The sequence below is a fragment of the Vitis vinifera genome, chromosome 10 (genome assembly GCF_030704535.1).
Source record: "Vitis vinifera cultivar Pinot Noir 40024 chromosome 10, ASM3070453v1".
Classification (NCBI taxonomy): domain Eukaryota; kingdom Viridiplantae; phylum Streptophyta; class Magnoliopsida; order Vitales; family Vitaceae; genus Vitis; species Vitis vinifera.
Genome location: NC_081814.1, coordinates 25,568,356 through 25,589,261, shown reverse-complemented (window position 1 = coordinate 25,589,261; position 20,906 = coordinate 25,568,356).

Sequence of the window (20,906 nt, the reverse complement as noted above, 5' to 3'; positions counted from 1 at the left end):
TCTGTGAAAAACCGGATCGGGCTCGAGGGTCAGGTTACTTATCGGGAAGGTACGGTAAAGACCGTAGCACACCTCTAAGTCCCTAAAGTCGGGTCTCTACTAATAAAATGAAGCTAATGTGACAATTGATGCAGAAATCAATGAATACTCAAGGTGATCATGCACATGTGAGAATCAAAACACTCAATAAAGAACGACCGAAGTGAGAACGGGGCATACCTCGGTATTAAATGATCAACGTTCTATCAAGAAAGAGGGTTAGTACACAATTAAAGAATAATTTCAAGCATGTCATAGAGCAGAATGAATCAATCATGTGTGATAATCAAATCAATCAATCAATTAATCATAAAATCACTTATGTAGGACCCCCACCAAAACCCGTTTATTTTTGCATGAATTAATTCCATAAATTCCATTATTCGGAATTACGGAAATAAATTCATACTTATTTTAAAACATTTAAAAAAAATAGAAAATGTGAAAATGGCCTACCGAAGAGGAAATAGCAACCAAATTTTATTGAAAATGAGTCTTGCGGAACCTAAAGATTCTAAGGATGAAAACTTTGAAGACTCGAAGTTATTTAAAAAAGAAACAGAATTTGGAATTACAAAATGAAGTCGGGAAGAATTATTTTCTAAACCAAAGAGGATTGGAGAAAGGGAAACTGACATGTGGCCCCTGAGTTGCATGCCAAAGGTGGCCATGCAAAACAGGTCGTGCTTGAGGAAAGAGAATGGGTCTGGGGTGCAAATGAACTGCCCACTGAACCACATCATTAAACACGCAACTGCTGGTCTTCACCCGGATGCTGAACTCCCGATTTGCATTGAACAAAAGGTCTAATTAAAAACCCTTGTTTTCTCAGGGAACCTAGTTATCCTTGAGGTCCTCCAGAAAACTAGATCAACTTGTTGGCTGAGATAAACCATTAATGTCAAAGGAGGAATTTCCATTGGAGTTCACGTCGCTCAACATCCCCATTGAGCTCAGATTATTGAATATTGGGACCCGCCTTGAGATAATGGACCTCCAGTAGTAAGATAGGAATTTCCTCAAAGATGATCATCATAGATGATCCTCTACCAAAGTTGATGCTCCACCCCATGTTGCCTCCACCAACTATGTTTCCCATTGAACTCATAACCCGAGGACTTGCATTAATCCCAACGAATTTAGCAAAATCCAATATTTTTCGCCATCTCTGTTCCACAAGGACTGCACAATCAGCCAACTCTTTTATGATTCGGAAGCTTTTATTCACTTTCCGCAACTTCAACGCAGCCTGGGATGTTTTGTTAAGACGACCTTGCGGACGACCCAGAAGTTCAACCACGCTCTAGCCATATCAACCTAAAATCAATAGAAATGTTTCCAAAGGATTATGCATGTCTTCACTGCTTCCTATCTCCAAAATAGTTAAACATTCATCATTTGGTAGCATACCATATTCAGCATTAATCTCCTTGCAATTGTTGTAACTCCTGCATCACTTATCTTCATGATGGCCATATTCAAGGTAACTGCAACATAAATGTTTCCTCTGTCATCCATAGTAAGCCCCTTCTGATGATTCATCCTTACCTCTCTAAACCTCCCATCTACAAGTCCAGAGTATCCTTCAGCGGATATAGTGACCAGCCTCGGCCTGTGATTCGACTCATGGTAGCTTAGCTTTAAAGGTATATCAACAAAATTTATACCTTGAATACTATTACTAAAGTAGCCAAGCTACTATAGCATAGTGGTTCTAGGATCGTTCACTGGGAAGGGTTTTCGCAAACACAAGTGATATTCAAATTAGGAAAATAGGTGATTTTCTTATGGATGTTAGCTTTAAAAGAAGATGTAAATGTTTTAGAAAGATTTAAACTAATCTAAGCTAACATTAAAGACTAAAATGAAAGGGTGTAAAAACAAGTTTCTCAAAGATAGGATAGCTATGCTCTGGCTCTTATGCAAATTGGAAATCTCAGGATAGGCTCCTCGCGTTGGGGTTGCAACTATGGTGATGCTTGCTTCCCGAACCGGTATGGATTTAGCAAATCAAGTTAATCCTTTAAAATGGCAAAACAGATGGTAGTGAATTTCATCAATGGTTATTCGCCTTAGACTTCCTTTGAATGGCTCGTAAGAGATAACTAATGGTCTAAAGCTAAAAGCTTACCAAATATTGGCAACTCAAAGTCATTCCAGGTGATAAACTCACCTTTCAATGGCCATTGAAATTGGTTCTAACGGATTAATACAAAACTTGGAATTGAAAACCTCACCTTCCAATAGCTCGTAGGAGATAACTAATGGATAGAAATCCAAAAGCTTATCAAGTATTGGCCGTTGGAAGTTGTCCAAAGGAAATAAAAACCAAACTTTGCATTAATGAACCTTTAATGAAAAACGACTACCTTACCTTCCAGGTGCGAGAAATTTCCATGGGATTGCATCCAAGTCATCACATAACATCCATACTTTGAGAAACTAAAAGTTTTAGCCAATCATCCTTTGAGGAAAAACCCTCAAAGGCTGTTTGGCTACTAAGAAAATAGAATAGTAAAGAGAAAAGAGAGACGAGAGAGCTATGTATATATCCTATATCTATATATCAATATATCAATATATCAATTACAACGGATGCAAGGGGATATAAATAGAGAAGTTTTTCCAACCTTCCTAGCTAAGAAATCTTATGATTGGTGGATTACAAGGAGAAGAATGGAAATTTATACAAAAATATCCAAAAGAAAAGATCTCGTGTGGAGTCGGCAGGAACAGGGGAAAATTCGCACCACGCAAGGGGGTGTGCGAATTTGGAAGGTGTTGTGTGAAATTTTCGCACAAGCCTGGATCAGTTGTCTTCCGAAGGCCATATCTTCCTCATTTCAGCTCCAAATCGTACACGGTTTAAAGCGTTGGATTCTTGACTTCCTGAGCTTTGAAATGGTATATAGCATGTAGAAAATGGACTTCGGAAAGTGCTCCAAAAGTTCCAAAGAAGACTGCAGCTGTTGTCCTCTGTTTTCCTCTTTGCTTCTTTTTGCTTCTCTTTGCTTTTCTCCTTTTGTTGCCTTGCTTTGGTGTAGCTAAAAGCTTGCTCTAACTTGTCCAAGTAGCTCCTCCATCATTTGGCATGCTTGAATTGATTCATAAGCTGATATAAACATGTAAACTTGCCACAAAATGGTTAAAACCAATTACTAAGGACCTTAATGAATTAATTGGGTTAAATGAATATGATTACTACACAAAGGTGCTTAAAACCATTATAATTAGGTCTACAAAATAGCACTTTTTGGTAGTAATCAGCCTGGTATATTGAGACAGTGAGGAAGAGATCTTATACAGGTTACTGTTAGCAGAATCTAGAATTAGAAATTCCCCACTGGCCATAACCTTAATTGGGTAGGGTTCAAATTCCAAGCTTGCTTCCATCAAACATGGTCTCAATTGTGTACCCATTCTCAAACTGCACCATCGACCAGCTAAAAATAGCTATTCTGGTGGTAGCTTCAAGAGACTAGAGCCATTCCCAGGTAGTACTAAGCCATTCGGTTGGTGGGCTTGTTAACCAAACTTTCATAAACTTTATGCGGAAATAATTATTTTGAAAACAATTTTGGATACATAAAACAAATAAATGGAAGTACTAAAATAATGATCATATTCTTACCTTGATCCATGAAGTGAGATTGAGTCACCTTGTGAATTGTATTGTCAAGGTCTTCAACTCACTACTCTCATATAGTGGATGGGTCACTTGTGTGGTGTATGTCGTTAAAAATAAACAACAAGAAAGAAAAAGACATAAGAATGAGAGTGTGACTTGGAACCTCAATTTATAATAAGTTGTACATCTCTTAGTCTTCCCATCAAAGACTATATGGGAGTTATACTCATTATTTACACCCATTATGTACAAATTAATGGGTAATGGTGGGTTATGAACTTGAATGCATCCATATAATTACATAAGTTATACCTTTCCATTTTCCTCCATTACTCATAAACATAATGTACAAATAAATTTCATAAAGATGGGGTTACAAAAATTGTAACACCACATTCATATGAGTTAAATTTTCTAACTCCCCGTTTGTAATTTGAGTCTTCCACACATAAAACTCTTGGATGCCCAATCAATTGATTCACCTACCTATCAATTGATACCCTTAAATAATATTCATATAAATATAATTATATATGGCCACACATTATAGGAAAAAAAGCTAACAATCTCCCACTTGGCCTACATAATTATATTTGTAATAGATTAAAACATAATATGGCCATAATAATTTCTCAAAATAGACATCCTTTACTTTAAGATTATGTTTCATGAAACCACTAACACCAAATCATTGAAATGATTAGATCACACAATGATCCAATATTCTTCAAGGATTATAGTACTAGCACCTCCATTAACATGAATCAATGACTTTTATGGCATTAGCAACATTAAGGTGATAATGCTAATTCATTCACATAATGGTCCCATCAACTTTTAAACATCTAGATTGTGCACAAAATTGATGTATAAAAGTAACATAATAATAATCAATATATCATAATCAAGAACTTTATTCTCATTATAATGTGATCACATGCATTACACTCTCAATCAATCTAAAATTGACAAACTTGCCACCAAGCCCATGTGCGCAACATAATCCATAAAAAGCTTGGGTGGAAGACCTTTTGTCAATGGATCTACCAACATGAGCGTATTTTTAATATGTTCAATAGAGACAACTCCATTTTGAACTTTCTCCCTTACAACCAAGTACTTAATATCAATGTGCTTCGATCCTCCTGTAGTCTTATTATTTTTAGAGAATCGCACAGCAGCACTATTATCACAATATATTCTTAATGGTCTCATTATCGAATTAATAACATGAAGCCCTGAGACAAAGTTTCTCAACCATATTGCATGACATGTGGCTTCATAACATGCTACATATTCTGCCTCCATTGTAGAAGAAGCTATCAACGATTACTTATGACTCTTCCATGAAATAGGTCCATTTGATAACATAAAAATATACCCAAATGTAGACTTTCTGGTATCCTTACAGCCAGCATAATCGGAATCAGAATAACCAATAATCTTTAGATTATCTATTCTTCTGTATGTAAGCATGTAGTCCTTAGTCCATTGCAAATAACACAATACTTTCTTAACTACTTTCCAATGATCAATACTTGGATTACTTTGGTATCGACCAAGCATGCCTACCACATAAGCTATGTCTGGTCGAGTGCAAACTTGAGCATACATGATACTCCCTACTGCAGAAGCATAAGGAATTTTGTCCATTTGTTTCTTTTCAAGATCATTTTTGGGACATTGAAGTTCACAAAATATGTCCCCTTTCACAATAGGAGCAACACTGCTAGAACAATTTTGCATGTTGAATCTTTTAAGAACTTTTTCAATATAGTTCTTTTGGGATAATCCTAATAATCCACGTGATCTATCTCGATGAATTTCAATTCCTGTCACATAGGATGCTTCACCAAGATCTTTCATATCAAAATTCTTGGATAAAAATTGTTTGGTCTTCAAAATCATTCCCATATTGTTGCTAGCAAGCAACATATCATCAACATACAATAAATAATATAAATTTTGCTCCCACTAATCTTAGGGTATATACATTGATCCACTAGATTCTCTTTGAAACCAAAAGTGATGAGAATTTCATGGAACTTAAGATACCATTGTCTAGAAGCCTGCTTTAGACCATATATGGACTTTTTAAGTTTACATACCATATATGCCTTGCCTTTATCCTGAAAACCCTCAGGTTGATCCATATAAACCTCTTCATGCAAGTCACCATTCAAAAAGGCAGTTTTAACATCCATTTGATGTAACTCTAAGTCAAAATGAGCTATTAAAGCCATGACTATTCTTAAGGAATCTTTCTTGGAAACAGGAGAAAATGTTTCCTTATAGTTGATTCCCTCTTTTTTAGTGTATCCTTTTGCAACTAACATGGCCTTGTATCTTTCGACATTGCCCTTAGAATCATGTTTGGTTTTAAAAATCCATTTGCAACCAATAGTTTTAATTCCTTTAGGCAATTCTACAAGATCCCAAACTTCATTATCTTTCATTGATTTCAACTCTTCTTCCATAGCATAAAGCCATAGAGTTGAATTTTCACTATTGATGGCTTGATCATAAGAAGTAGGATCACTTTCCAAGCCAACATCATAATCACACTCATTAAGATAAACTTCATAGTCATTTGATATAACAGGTCTTTTCTCTCTTTGTGATCTACGTAAAGATACTTCTGTAGTTGGGACATTCTCATTTTCATTACAAGAAACCTCTTGAGTCACACCATATTCTATCATTGGTGTTGATACTTCATTAGAGGTTAACTTTTTAAGCTCAGTTCTCCCACTAAAATATTCATTTTCCAAAAACACAGCATGTCTAGTTTCAACAATTTTAGGGCCCTGACCATGACAATAAAATCTAAAACCTTTTGATCTTTCAGGATAGCCAATGAAATTACAACTTATGGTTTTAGAATCCAATTTCTTTATTTGTGGGTTAAAATTTTTAGCTTCAGTTGGACATCCCCATACATGTAAATAATTCAAAGTTGGTTTCCTACCTACCCATAACTCATAAGGAGTTTTGGGTACAGCCTTACTAGGAACACGATTGAGAATGTGAACAGTAGTTTTCAATGCTTCACCCCACAAAAATTCAAGCAAGGTTGAGTTACTCATCATACTTCTCACCATGTCAATTAGAGTACGATTTCGTCACTCTGCTACACCATTTTGCTCTGGTGTTCCAGGCATTGTGTAGTTTGCAATGATACCATGCTCTGTTAAAAATAAGGCAAAAGCACTAAGATGTTGACCTGATTCGGTGAACCTACCTTAATATTCACCACCTCTATCAGATCTTACACTTTTAATTTGCCGATTAAGTTGATTTTCAGCCTCGGCTTTATAAATCTCAAAAACATCTAATGCTTCAGATTTTTCACGAATAAGATACACATAAGAATACCTTGAAAAGTCATCAATAAAACTAATAAAGTACTTATGTCCATTGATAGTTGGAATTGAATAAGGTCCCCAAATGTCAGAATGAATACATTCTAACAATTCAGTAGCCCTTGAGGCACCCTTTTTCTTAACCTTAGTGTATTTTCCCTTTATGCATTCAACACAACTAGTAAAATCAGAAAAATCAAGTGAAGTCAAAATTTCATCTTTAATAAGACGTTCCATCCTTTCTCTTGAAATGTGACCCAATCGCTTATGCCACAATATGGATGAATTTTCATTCACTCGATTTCGTTTTTTAGAGAATTCATACACATGATAAGATAAAAGAGACTGTGAATATTTGCAATCTAAATTCAATGAATAAAGATTACCACGTAAAGTGCCAGAGCCAACCAAACAAGAATTATAGAACAAGGAAACTCCTTTATTTCCAAACTTTAATTCATAACCATAAGAATCAAGTCTTGGAACTGAAATTAGGTTTCTAGTAAAAACAGGAACATAAACTGTATCTACTAAATCCATAATGAAACTAGTATCCAAAATTAAACGAAGAGTGCCAATAGCCTCAATTTCCACTTCTGTTCCATTTCCCAAAGTAATGGTTCGCTCTCCTTTACTTAGTCTCTTGCTTGTAAGGTATCCCTGCAATGAATTCGTTATGTGAATGCTTGCACCAGTGTCAATCCACCAAGAGTTTGGTGCTATATCAACTAAATAAGATTCATAAGACACTAAGCATTAAGTTTTACCTTTCTTTTCCAACCAAGCCTTAAAGCCAGAACAATCTCTTTTTTTGTGACCTTTCTTGTGGTAAAAATGACATTGTATCTTATTTTCATCCTTTTGCCCATTGTGAGATACATCACTACCTTGCTTATATTTCTTACCTTTACCTTTCTTGAAGGATTTTTTATTTGGACCAATGGTGAGGTGAGCCATATCGGGCTTTTCCACTTTAAGCCTCTCTTCTTCTTGAACACACATGGCAATTAGTTCACTCATTTTCCACTTATCCTTCTGAGTATTATAATTAATTTTGAAAGGACCAAATTGTGAAGGAAGGGAAGTCATTATGAAGTGAACAAGAAAACCTTTAGAAATTGCCATGTCCATTCCTTTCAATTGAGAAGCCATGTCACTCATCTTCATGATGTGCTCACGTACACCACTATGACCATCATATTTCATTGTTATCATTTTGATCATAAGAGTACTTGACAAGGACTTGGAAGTTCCTAAGAATTGTTCTTCAACTGATTTAATATAGGTCATTGCATTATTTGAATCTGGGATTGCTCCATGAATTGCAGGAGTGATTGAACCTTTCATAATCATTAGACTCATGCGATTAGAGCGCTCCCACTTTTCATATAAAGCCTTTTGTTCATTAGTACTTTCAGAAGTAGACTTTGTGGGTGTAGGCTCTCTTAAGGCATAGTCCAAATCCATGCAATCAAGAACAATTCCAATTTGTTCCTTCCATTTTTTAAAATTTGCCCCACTTAATTGTTCAATACCAGACAAATAGCCTATAATAGCAGTAGGATTCATTGCTGCAAAATAAAATTTAATTCAAAAGGAAAATTATTTTATATCATGACAAAATTTAACACCACACTTTACAATAATCTAACTACAACAAAAATTAAGTTAGATATCACATTAATCATAAACATAAGAGATCATATCATAGTTCTTTCGTTGGACCGAACTACAATCACATAATCCAAAAGTATATTATTATAATCCCTCCGTTGGGTTGGATTATTATAATTTTTAAATCATATAGATATGACATAATTATTAAAATAAAAGTATTAAAACGTAAAGAAGTTTAATACCGTTGGGTAAAAACTTCATCAACCTTTTATTATTAAACTCTTTTCATATAATCAAATATGATGATGATCCTCCGTTGGGTTGATCAACACTTGTTTCATAAGTTGAACAACACACACATAACTAATTGTTTATGATCCAAAATTGGTTGGCTTTGATACCAATTGTTAACCAAACTTTCATAAACTTTATGCGGAAATAATTATTTTGAAAACAATTTTGGATACATAAAACAAATAAATGGAAGTACTAAAATAATGATCATATTCTTACCTTGATCCATGAAGTGAGATTGAGTCACCTTGTGAATTGTATTGTCAAGGTCTTCAACTCACTACTCTCATATAGTGGATGGGTCACTTGTGTGGTGTATGTTGTTAAAAATAAACAACAAGAAAGAAAAAGACATAAGAATGAGAGTGTGACTTGGGACCTCAATTTATAATAAGTTGTACATCTCTTAGTCTTCCCATCAAAGACTATATGGGAGTTATACTCATTATTTACACCCATTATGTACAAATTAATGGGTAATGGTGGGTTATGAACTTGAATGCATCCATATAATCGCATAAGTTATATCTTTCCATTTTCCTCCATTACTCATAAACATAATGTACAAATAAATTTCATAAAGATGGGGTTACAAAAATTGTAACACCACATTCATATGAGTTAAATTTTCTAACTCCCCATTTGTAATTTGAGTCTTCCATACATAAAACTCTTGGATGCCCAATCAATTGATTCACCTACCTATCAATTGATACCCTTAAATAATATTCATATAAATATAATTATATATGGCCACACATTGTAGGAAAAAAAAGCTAATAGGGCTCTGTCCTCAATGCATCTGAAAGTAGGCTTATCACAGTAGGAAATGCCTTCAAACCCATCTTCAACACAAAAAGCATACACTGCATCCTCTGGTGCAGCCTGGAGATCCTTACTAGATAAAACTACTTCAATCCCGACAAGGTGTAAGGCCATCTCTTCTTCTCGAAACTCGGTTATGTCCTTGTAACGACTAGCAAAGTACTGCTTGGCTGCATCTGTCAAAGGATGAATTGCCTCAACCATTAGGGCAACAGAAGGAAGCTTTAATTGAGCCTTTGAAAGTCTCAATTTTCAACACCAATGCCATCAAAGAAGCTTCCTCACTCTGCGACTTCAACTGCACAGGTAAAATATAGCAACCTTCCAATTCCATGTTGAGCTCCTTTATAATCACATCTTTACCCTCCACTTTTGACCTATAGACTGTTCTTGAGCAAGATCATATTGGTATATCCTACCCCAACCAAGATAAAGATCTTTGAAATCTCTACATCAGTCTACCTTGCAATTATATCCACCATTATCCGTCCTTTAATGTGAAGCTGCCAAGTGTCGAGGATGCCGGAATGGGCAATAAGTTCGCATGAAGGCTGCGTGCATATGAGGAAAGATAAAAGAGAGTTTAAATAGATGGAACAATGAGGAAAAGTGATGTGGTAATGAGATGAATGAAAGGGTAGTGGGATAAAATGGGTTTGGTGGTGTGGTTGGATGGGTACATGCATGGAAGGTTAGGAAATGGGTGTGAAGAATTAGTGAGAGAGATGGATAGATGAATGATGGGTATGGTGGAGTATTGAAGGGTTTAATGAGTTTTCGAAAAATGGACATGTGCATGGGAGATTATGAAATATGGGCATGGCTATTGGCAATGGGTATGAAGGAAGGTAGTTAGCTGGGACGTGGGTATGATACGGGCATGAGTGAGAAATGGGTTTAGATGGATATTAAAAAAAATGGGTTTACCATGGGCGTGGTGTAGAAATGAGTAAGAAATGATGATACAACTATGGGCTTGGTGAGTATATGGAATAAGAAATGGGTATGGTTACGTAATTGGGTGGGTATGAGAGATATAGATGGATGAAGGAGATGAGTATGACGGCAGAATAGGATGAAGAAGAGTGTGAGAGGAGCGACGGATGGCCATGCATGGGAGGATTGACGTTAAATAGAGAACGAGTGGTGAGAGAGAGTGAGAGACATGGGTTAGTGCTCTTGCTCACGGGTGGCATGGGTGATGGGAACATGGTGTTTGGGATGGTTAAGAGGGGATATGTGTGAGGATATTTGGATCTAATGGAGAGGGAAACTTTGGTGAGTGACCATGTAAGAATGAAACAACACTTGCGGCTGTAGGGTGACAGATGGGAAGTTATGAGTGGCTTAGTGACAGGTGTCTTGGGTATTCAAATGCAATGGGACAGGGATTATGAATGGCTTCCAGGATCTCAACTGTTGTTGACTTCTCGAAACAAACTCCTTCCTCAGCAACCATGTTAGTTTACTCATCAGTAACGACATTAAGACATTCGAGAAAGAACTCAGAGATATGAAGATAAGAACGAGATGTGTAGAGCATCTGTTTGAGAGAAAACCAGAAAGATGAAAAACTGAAATTGAGCTACAACAAAACTACCCACTGTTAGGTCCTCTGTTTCTTATATACAGGAATCTAAAAATCAGTTATTAACCACTTTCTAATTAGTTACAACAACCAGGCTGTTAACTACTTAAACGGCTTTGTTAAGTTGTTAAACAAGCTGTTAACTTCTTGACATCCCCCCTCAAGCACACAGGGCGAGAAAGAACTATGAGCTTGCTTCGGAGATGAAGAAAACGTTGAGTTGAAAGAGCTTTGGTCAAGATATCAACAACTTGATCTTCAGATGGGAGAAATCGAACATCAAGAGTTTTTTGCAAGACTCGTTCACGAACAAAATGATAATCAATTTCCACATGTTTAGCTCGAGAATGAAGGACAGGATTTGCAGCTAAATAAGTAGTGCTGAGATTATCACAATAAAGAACAGGAGGCTGAAACAGGGGAACAAAGAGTTCTTTAAGCAGGGATTGGATCCAAGTGAGTTCAGCTGCTGCGTTAGCCAAGCCCCTATATTCAGATTCAGTACTGGAGCGAGAAACCACCTTTTGTTTAGAGGTTGACCAAGAGACCAGATTGCCTCCAAAATATATGCAGTAGCCACTGGTGCTACGTCTATCATCAGGGCAAGATGCCCAATCCGCATCTGTATAGGCAATAAGATCAAGGGAGGAAGATGGTTGGAAGGAAAGCCCATAAAACAATGAACCTTTGAGATAACGAAGGACACGTTTCACGGCTTGAAGATGAGTAGAGGTTGGAGCATGCATAAATTGGCAAAGCTTATTAACAGTATAAGCAATGTCTGGTTTAGTAATTGTGCAATACTGTAGGGCACCCACAAGACTCCGGTACAAGGTGGGATCTTCTAATCTGGTACCATCAGCTATGGAGAGAACAGGACCAGCAGCCATTGGAGAAGCCATGGACTTTGATTCAGACAAACCAGCACGTTGAAGAAGATCACAGATATATTTAGCTTGACTTAAATACAAAGAAGATCCAGAATTGAGCACCTCTATTCCAAGAAAAAAGTTGAAAGGACCAAGATCCTTGAGAGCAAAGCAAGAGTTTAAGGAGGATATAAGTTGTTCAATGAGCAAGGAACTTAAGCCAGTGACAATAATGTCATCAACATAAACCAAGACAACAAGCATGGCAGAATTGTTACAGTAAACAAACATTGATGTATCTGCTTGTGACACGGAAAAACCCCATTTAACTAAGGCGGAGCTGAGTTTGGTGAACCAAGCACGTGGAGCTTGCTTCAAACCATACAATGCCTTGGTAAGTTTACAAACAAAGTTGGGCTTAGAGGGATCCATAAAGCCTGGGGGTTGTGTCATAAAAACTTGCTCAGATAAATCACCATTAAGAAATGCATTATGAACATCAAGTTGTCTGATAGACCAGTTTTTACTTAATGCTAAAGAGAGAACCACACGAATAGTAGTGGGTTTAACCACGGGACTGAAGGTTTCAAAGTAATCAAAATCGGGAGTTTGATGAAATCCTTTCGCCACCAAACGTGCCTTATAGCGTTCAACAGTTCCATCAGGTTTATACTTCAATTTATAAACCCAGCGACATCCAATAATATTCTGATTAGGTGGAGGAGAGACCAGGACCCATGTTCTATTGCTCATGAGAGCTTCAAATTCAAGGTGCATAGCTTGCTGCCATTCAGGAACTTTAACAGCTTCCTTGAAAGAATTCGGTTCACAAAGTGGATGAAAAATAGTCTCAGTAGGAGACAGAAATATCTTAGGTTTGAAGATGCCATTTTTGGCACGCGTTGTCATGGGATGACAAGGAGAAGGAACATGAGAGGAAGAAGGTTGAGCTGTTGGAATAGGTGCAACCTCAGAAGAGGAAATTGACACACTAGTATTAGAGATTGGAACCAACTCTGAAGATGGATTGGATGAGGAAGGCAAGAGGGAAGATATTGGAGTGATTGGTGCTGCTAAAGGAATGGCACAATGAGTGGGGGAAACACGACAAGGAGGCTGAACTGTAGAGGGCTTAGCAAACGGGAAATCTAGTTCATAAAAAATAACATGTCGTGATATATGTATTTTTTCATTGGACATGTTTAAATAGAGATATCCTTTATGCTTAGAGATGTAGCCAATAAAGGTGCATTTAACTGATCGATATGCAAATTTATGGCGATTAAAAGGGCGAAGAAAAGGATAACAAGTGCAACCATAGACACGAAGAAAAGAATAATTTGGTAGACAATGGTAAAGAGTCTTATATGGAGAAGAAAAGTTCAGCACAGAGGAAGGAAGTCTATTAATCAAATATAAGGCAGATTGGAAGGCAAAAGGCCAATATTTAAGAGGAATAGAAGCATGAGCAAGCAAAGAAAGGCCTACTTCAACCACATGTCTATGTTTTCTCTCCACACGGCCATTTTGTTGAGAAGTGGATGGACAAGATACTCTATGCAGAATCCCAAACTTACACAAAGTATTAGTAAAGGCTTGAAACTCTCATCCCCAATCAGTTTGAAGCATTCTAACTTTAGTATCAAATTGAGTCTCAATCATCACTTTAAATTGCAAAAAGGCAGAGATAGCTTGATCTTTAGAAGCTAGTAGATACAACCAAGAAAATCTTGTATGATCATCCACAAAGAGCACAAAGTATCTTGCACCATTAGTACCAACAACAGGAGTAGGACCCCATAGATCAGAATGTACAAGAGCAAAAGGCTGAGATGCTCTGGATTCAGACAAAGTAAAAGGTAGGCGATGGCTCTTTGCCATTTGACAAGGTTCACAAATACCTGTCCAATGTTCTGGGGGCAAGCTACAAGCACTCAGAACTTTATTGACTATTTTACGTGCAGGATGGCCTAACCTGAAATGCCATAGATCTACCTTATTGGAAAGTTGTAATGTAGATAACATACATGGGACCTAAGTTGTCAAGCTTGTTCTTCCAGCAAGTTTATTATCATTAGGATCTTGATATCTTCTACTAGGTGCTGAAGACGACAGTTTGTATAAGCCATAGTTAAGGTTGCCTTGGAGAAGAGCCTTTTTCGAAGCTTGATCCTTCACCACAAATCCATTAGTAAAGAATTCCACAGTGACATTATTGTTAGTACACAACCTATTCACACTTATCAGATTGGTTGTAGGTTGTGGAACATGTAAAATATTTTTTAGATTTAAAGACCGAGAAGCTGAAGAAATAGTGGAGTGTCCAATATTTGAGATATTTAAACGATTACCATTTCCAACCATGACTTTGTCTGAACCAACAAATTGAGTATGTGAATTCAATTTGTTGAGATTTGGAGTTAGGTGATGCGTAGCTTCGGTATCCATGTACCAGCTTTCATCTCCAACAATGGACGGAGTTGCAACCATTGCAGCAAGATGATTGTTCATTGTTGGTTGATAGGTCTGATCAAATCTATGATAGCAATTAATTGCAATGTGACCATATTTACCACATACTTGGCACTGTGGTTTTCCATTGCTGCCACCAGAAACTTTATTGAAGTTTCCACATGAGTAAGAATGGTTGTTAAAGCTACCTCTTCCTGGACCATGTCCAAAATTTCCACCATTGTTGTTATAGTGGCCTCTCCCACGACCTCTACCAAAGTTCTGATGATTAAATTGTTGTTTATTCTGATTGCCTCTACCTTGAGTCTTGAATTGACCAGACTTTTGATTTTTTTTGTTGTGTCCTTGAATGTTCATTGTTGTAATATTTGCTTGCAGGAGATTTGTTTCTTCTATTGTGTGTTGTTGTTCCAATCGATTTTCATGAGTCAAGAGCATGCTGTGAATTTCTTCTAGGCTTAATGGTTCATGCCCAGAGGTAACTGTAATGACAAATGAATTGTACTCTGCTCCGAGTCCTGCAAGTAAATAGAGAATTCGGTCTTGCTCTGTAATGTTTTCTCCAATTGCTAGCAGGTTAGCTACAATGGACTTGATTTTGAGTAGATATTCCATCATACTCAATCCTCCTTTCTTCGTTGTCTGCAATTGGAAACGAAGTTGCATGATACAAGCCTTTGAAGCTGCTGAGAAAATTTTCTCTAGAGCAGTCCAGATTTCTGATGCAGTATCAAGGCCGATAATCTGTGCCATCACATCTTCTGTCAAAGAAGAATAGATCCAACACATTACTAAGCGATTCTAACGTTGCCATATACTGTATTCTGGATTTATGTTCTCTGAATCTCCAAGAAATCGTGAAGGAGTAGGGATTTTGCCATGGATCATTTCTTCAAGACCATTTGCAATGATGATGTTCAGCATCTGAGTTCGCCACAGTAAGTAATTTGATTGATCGAGTCTTACCGTGAATGCTTGATTCAATGATGGCATTGTATGATGAGCAAAACTGGAGTTAGGATGATCTGTGGAAGAAGCTGATCCTTCCGATGCCATGGAAAAGGATTTGCAGATGTTAGTTTGTGGCTCTGATACCAAGAAAGAACTCAGAGATATGAAGATAAGAACGAGATGTGCAGAGCATCTGTTTGAGAGAAAACCATAAAGATGAAAAACTGAAATTGAGCTACAGCAAAACTACCCACTGTTAGTTCCTCTGTTTCTTATATGCAGGAATCTAAAAATCAGTTATTAACCACTTTCTAATTAGTTACAACAACTAGGCTGTTAACTACTTAAACAACTTTGTTAAGTTGTTAAACAAGCTGTTAACTTCTTGACAATTCCCTACTGATACCATAATTCATTTCAGCGAGATATTCTGTTTTGGTGTCTTCTTCCTCATGATGAAGTGACATGGGGCAACCATCACAATAAGGACCCAAGAAATCCACTGTTTTTATTATCAAAATCAGCATAATCGGCATTTTTTGCACCTCTTGTCTCAGACATGGGACCTACATCAGTATGCATAGATGGTTTTCGAGCCTCTCCATCTTCAAAAATCTGCCAAGTGGACTTCTATCAATGGGTCATAGATCAGTATTGGAACAGAAAGAAAGGTCCATTCCAAGTGCTGCAGCAACTCAGGCTAATCACTCAGTATATTCTCATGAGCAGAAACCACAAACACATTCCCATTGACGTCTTCCCATTTCCCTGAACTGCTAGAGGGAGATTTCTTCGCAAAAATCCAGCAGATGAAATAGATATACTTACAACTAGGCTAGGACCTGATAATATACCTTTAAGCATGCCCCTGATACCTAGGAGAAACAGAGTTTTGATACCCAAAGGAGACCCACTCGAGCATGTAAAAAAGAAATCAGATTAATCTCACGTATGTAGGCATGCTAAAGGATGCCTGCTCACCCTCAGAATTATTGGCGGAAATGAGAGAGACAATTGGGTCAGCTAGTCCATGCTTGCAAAGTTCATCCACTTCTTCTGGAGACGAGGCAAATGTTTCAATCGAGTCAAGTAAAGAGAAACATGTTCTAAAACCTTAACATCATGGTGCTGCCAAGGGTTCGTTAGCAGAGGGACAACTTCCATCACAAAGTTAGCTGCGTCTGAAGGGGATTTCTGGCACACATCTACAGCAATAAACAAGGGCACTCTCTGGTCGCTCTATTTCTTTTCAATTTATGTGCTTCTTCAGCCAAAACTACTTCTACAGAATATCTCCCAAAGGCCAATACATTCATTTCAACCAAAATAGGTCTTTATGGGAGTGTGCAGCTAGACCTGGATATACCTTCTCACTGCCATGGCATTGAGCAAGACCCAGAAACAAAGAGTGGCCACAACCAGGAAGAAACGATAGAAAATAGAACACAAAAGAAAACAGGTAAAGGTGATCTTCAGAGGTTTCACTCCATAAGTCATCTGTGAACCCTCTAATTAGGTGAGAAAAACCATCTCAACTGCAACTATGGACATTTTCATAATAGAGGCAAGGCATACTAAGATTAACAATGGCAAACATGAGATCAAGATTAACTAAATAAACATCAGGTAGCCTTCATTATCCACCCCAAGCAAAGCCAACAAATATTCAAACATCAACAAGAGATATAGAAGAGTGATAAACAGCCAAAAACCACCAATAAGCCTGTAGCAATCATACCTGTGGAAGTCCTTCTCCAGCAAAACCAACAAGACTCCAAGCTTTTCTCCAGAAAATCAGTCTGCTACCCTGCTTCCGGCCAAGCTTCTTCCTCTAACTCAGAGAACCTCTCTGGAAGCTCTCCACAACAGCCTAGAAAATTTTGGTTTTCTCTCCTTTTCTCGTCTCCCTCTACTCTCCCGTTTTCTAACCAGCCAAAAAAAAACCCCCAGAAAAAGAAAAGTTCTCCCCTCAAACGGAATACTCTCCTCTTCTTTTGCTTCCCCCCCCCCCCCCCCCCCCCTTCTGGCCAAAAGGATCTCTCCCTGCCAATATCTTTTTCTTTTCCTTTTTCTACCTGATTTGCCCATCCAACAATATTTGCAGAAACAGCCACCTCAAAGCACCATGCCAATATCTTTTTCTTTTCCTTTTTCTACCTGATTTGCCCATCCAACAATATTTGTAGAAACAGCCACCTCAAAGCACCACTACTCTGCAGCCTCCCCTTTCTCTCTCATACACGCCTCCTAATGACTTGCAGAATCCCCTTCCAGCATAACGGCTTGCAGCTTCCTTTTCAGAATCTTCTTTACAGATGTCGTATCCTCATTGGTCCTCCAAGCTACTAGCTTGATTCCCTAGCAGCCATCTGGTAAGTAAGTGACCTTCAGAAATGCTAAAAAGTGAGGCCCCAAAATGGTGTCTACAGTAAACCTTTTTTTAAAAAAAAAAATTGGATTGAGTAAATTTTTATTATTTCTTATCCCAAAACGTGGCACGATTGCTATGGAATGCCACTGGAAAAGCCGAGGTAAGAATGGGCTATGCTTTTCTATTCAATGATCTTAATGTTGTTCAATTTGCTACAACTTTTCCCAACAAGGAAACTTTTCTTAGCAGGCTAACACAAAAAACTTTGAATAAATTGAACAATGAATGTAAAATAAGTTAAAATGCTTATATTTAACCTTTTTTTATGCACAATTAAATAAAAAAACATAAATTTTTTCTCTTTCTTTTATAATTTTTTCAATTTTCTATCTTCCAAACTTCCTCAAAATCAAATATAATTTTAACAAATTTTAGTTTTCTACGGGTTATCACAGTATGGTGGTTTAGTTTCTACGAGTTATCACACTATGTTGGTTTCTCATGTTCTGACGATACCACTCCTCATTTCCCCCATTGAACATTTCCACTAAAGATCATAAAATTTTTGTTAGGGATGACAAAATTTAGTACCATTTGTTAATACAATTTCAATTTAATATATTTTTCATGTGTTTTGATTTAATAGATTCGTGTTTCTCAAATCCGTGTCCACTTGTGTCACATATTTAATAAATAAATAACTTTTGGATCAACTTGCATGATATGGATGTGACTTATTTAATAATTTTTGTTCATTAATATAAGTATAACCATAATCTATTTAATTTATAGTTTGATTCATTTCAAATCTTATTTTAAATAAATTGGTTAATTGAGCCATTTGATTATTAAATTAAATTTGATTATTAATTAAATTATATGATATATTCTTTGTTTATCCATCATATGATATTTGGATTCAAACTTTTAATTTGATTATATTCATGTGTGATTTGGTTGATGTAAAATTGAGAGAAAAAAAAGTAGAATAACAAGATAAAAGCATAGAAAAGAAAGAAGAAGATGACACCATGATAGATGACACCGTGATATAACGTGTGATTTGACAATTTGTCTATTTCCATTAAGGAGAACAAAAGAAATTTTCATTATTACAAAATTCTATCAAAGAATAACTCTAAAATAAATATAAGATACTGTCAACCCGAGTAAGTCAATAATCATAAAAAAAAAATTAATAGAAATAATCATTAAAAATCAACTATAGAATGAGAAATAAATATTAAAAGATATTACTCCTTTAGAAATATGATTCCCCCTTCCACAAATATTTCGCTCTAGATTTTACTCATTTTGAAATATGATTGGGTTTTTCTTTCCATTTCAATTTTAATAGTTGACATACTTAGTGGTCCTTGAAATTCAAATTCTAATTTCCAATTGGCTTTTTTGGCTTATCTTTTCAGAAATGTCCGATGTGGGGTCTATGTCGCCACGTCTGAAGGTTAGAAGTTGCTGTCGTGGGATGAAAAATGGAATTTGAAAATTGCGAAATTCAATTTTGTCAGATGTGGAATTCGTCGGAGACCATTAAATCATGGCTGGAAAAACTTGGTGCAAGCCAAGTTATTCACGCAATCAAACCATATTTTGTATTATTGGGCCAAGTTATTCCCATGGATATGTGGAGAGAAAAACATTATGAATAAAATAAAATAAATGGAACGTGGAGAGAAAATATGTTTATAAATAAAACAAAATAAAAGATATACTCAAAAATTGACAAATTTATATATTTATTTAAATTTAATTTTTCCTTTTTTTTAATACATAAAAATATAATTTCTCTTTTTATACTTCCAAGATATAATTCAAATAGAAGAAGAATATAATGAAAAAAAAAAAAAGATGAAAGCTTTATAAAAAAAAGTTGAGGAAAAAATTTATAAAAATATTAATAAAAAGAGATCATTTTTAATTTTTTTTCCTTATATTCTGTTTGGTTCTAGAAAAATATAAGAAAAATAAAACTTGAAAGCTTTTCTTTTTCTAGCTACTTTTAAGTTTTAATTCAATATTTATTTATTTTGTCTATAAAAAAAAATGGTTTTTGTTTCATCTAAACAAAATTTTAAAAACAATACAAATTCTTTCATCCAAACAAGTTTTTTTTTTCTTTTTTTTTAAAAAGAAACTATTTTTTAAAACATCTTAACACTCTTATTTTTAAAAAAATTCTAAAAATTTGGTTTTTGTTTTCTATTTTAAAAACAAGTTTTAAAAAACAGTGCCAAATAGGCCTTACTCTAAAATAAATCATAAAAAGAAACTAAAGTATGACACAATCACTTTCTTCTCAAAAATAAAAATAAAAAAATCTTCTATGACTTTTTTTTCCTTTATTTAACCTATTTTTCTAATTTCCTTTTGATTTCTTTAAATTTTTTATTGGCCAAAGAAATTCCAATTCAAATGATACCTTAATAAATAATTATTTACTAATTTTTAGAAATAATTAGAAATTTATAAACTAATCCAATTAATACTAGAAAGTCATAAAACTCAAAACCAATCCAACTAATATTAGAAATTGATCTAAATTCATTATAAATTAGTTTCTTATTTATTTATAATCATACTTTTGAGAATTTTTCATCAAACAAATATGCCTCAAATCAAGTAATACTTCATTCATTTGATTTATTAAATCAATTAAATTTAAGAAATAATTAAAATTCAATAAAAGTGACTCATTAATACTATAAATTTATGAACAAAAATTTGTCTAAAATCATAGTATTGTTTCTCGTATACATAAAATCATATTTTCCTGATTTTTATCATCAAACAAATAGACTCCAAATTAAATACAACTCAATACATTAAATTCATTAACAAGTTTATTAATTTTTAAAAAATAATTTAGAAC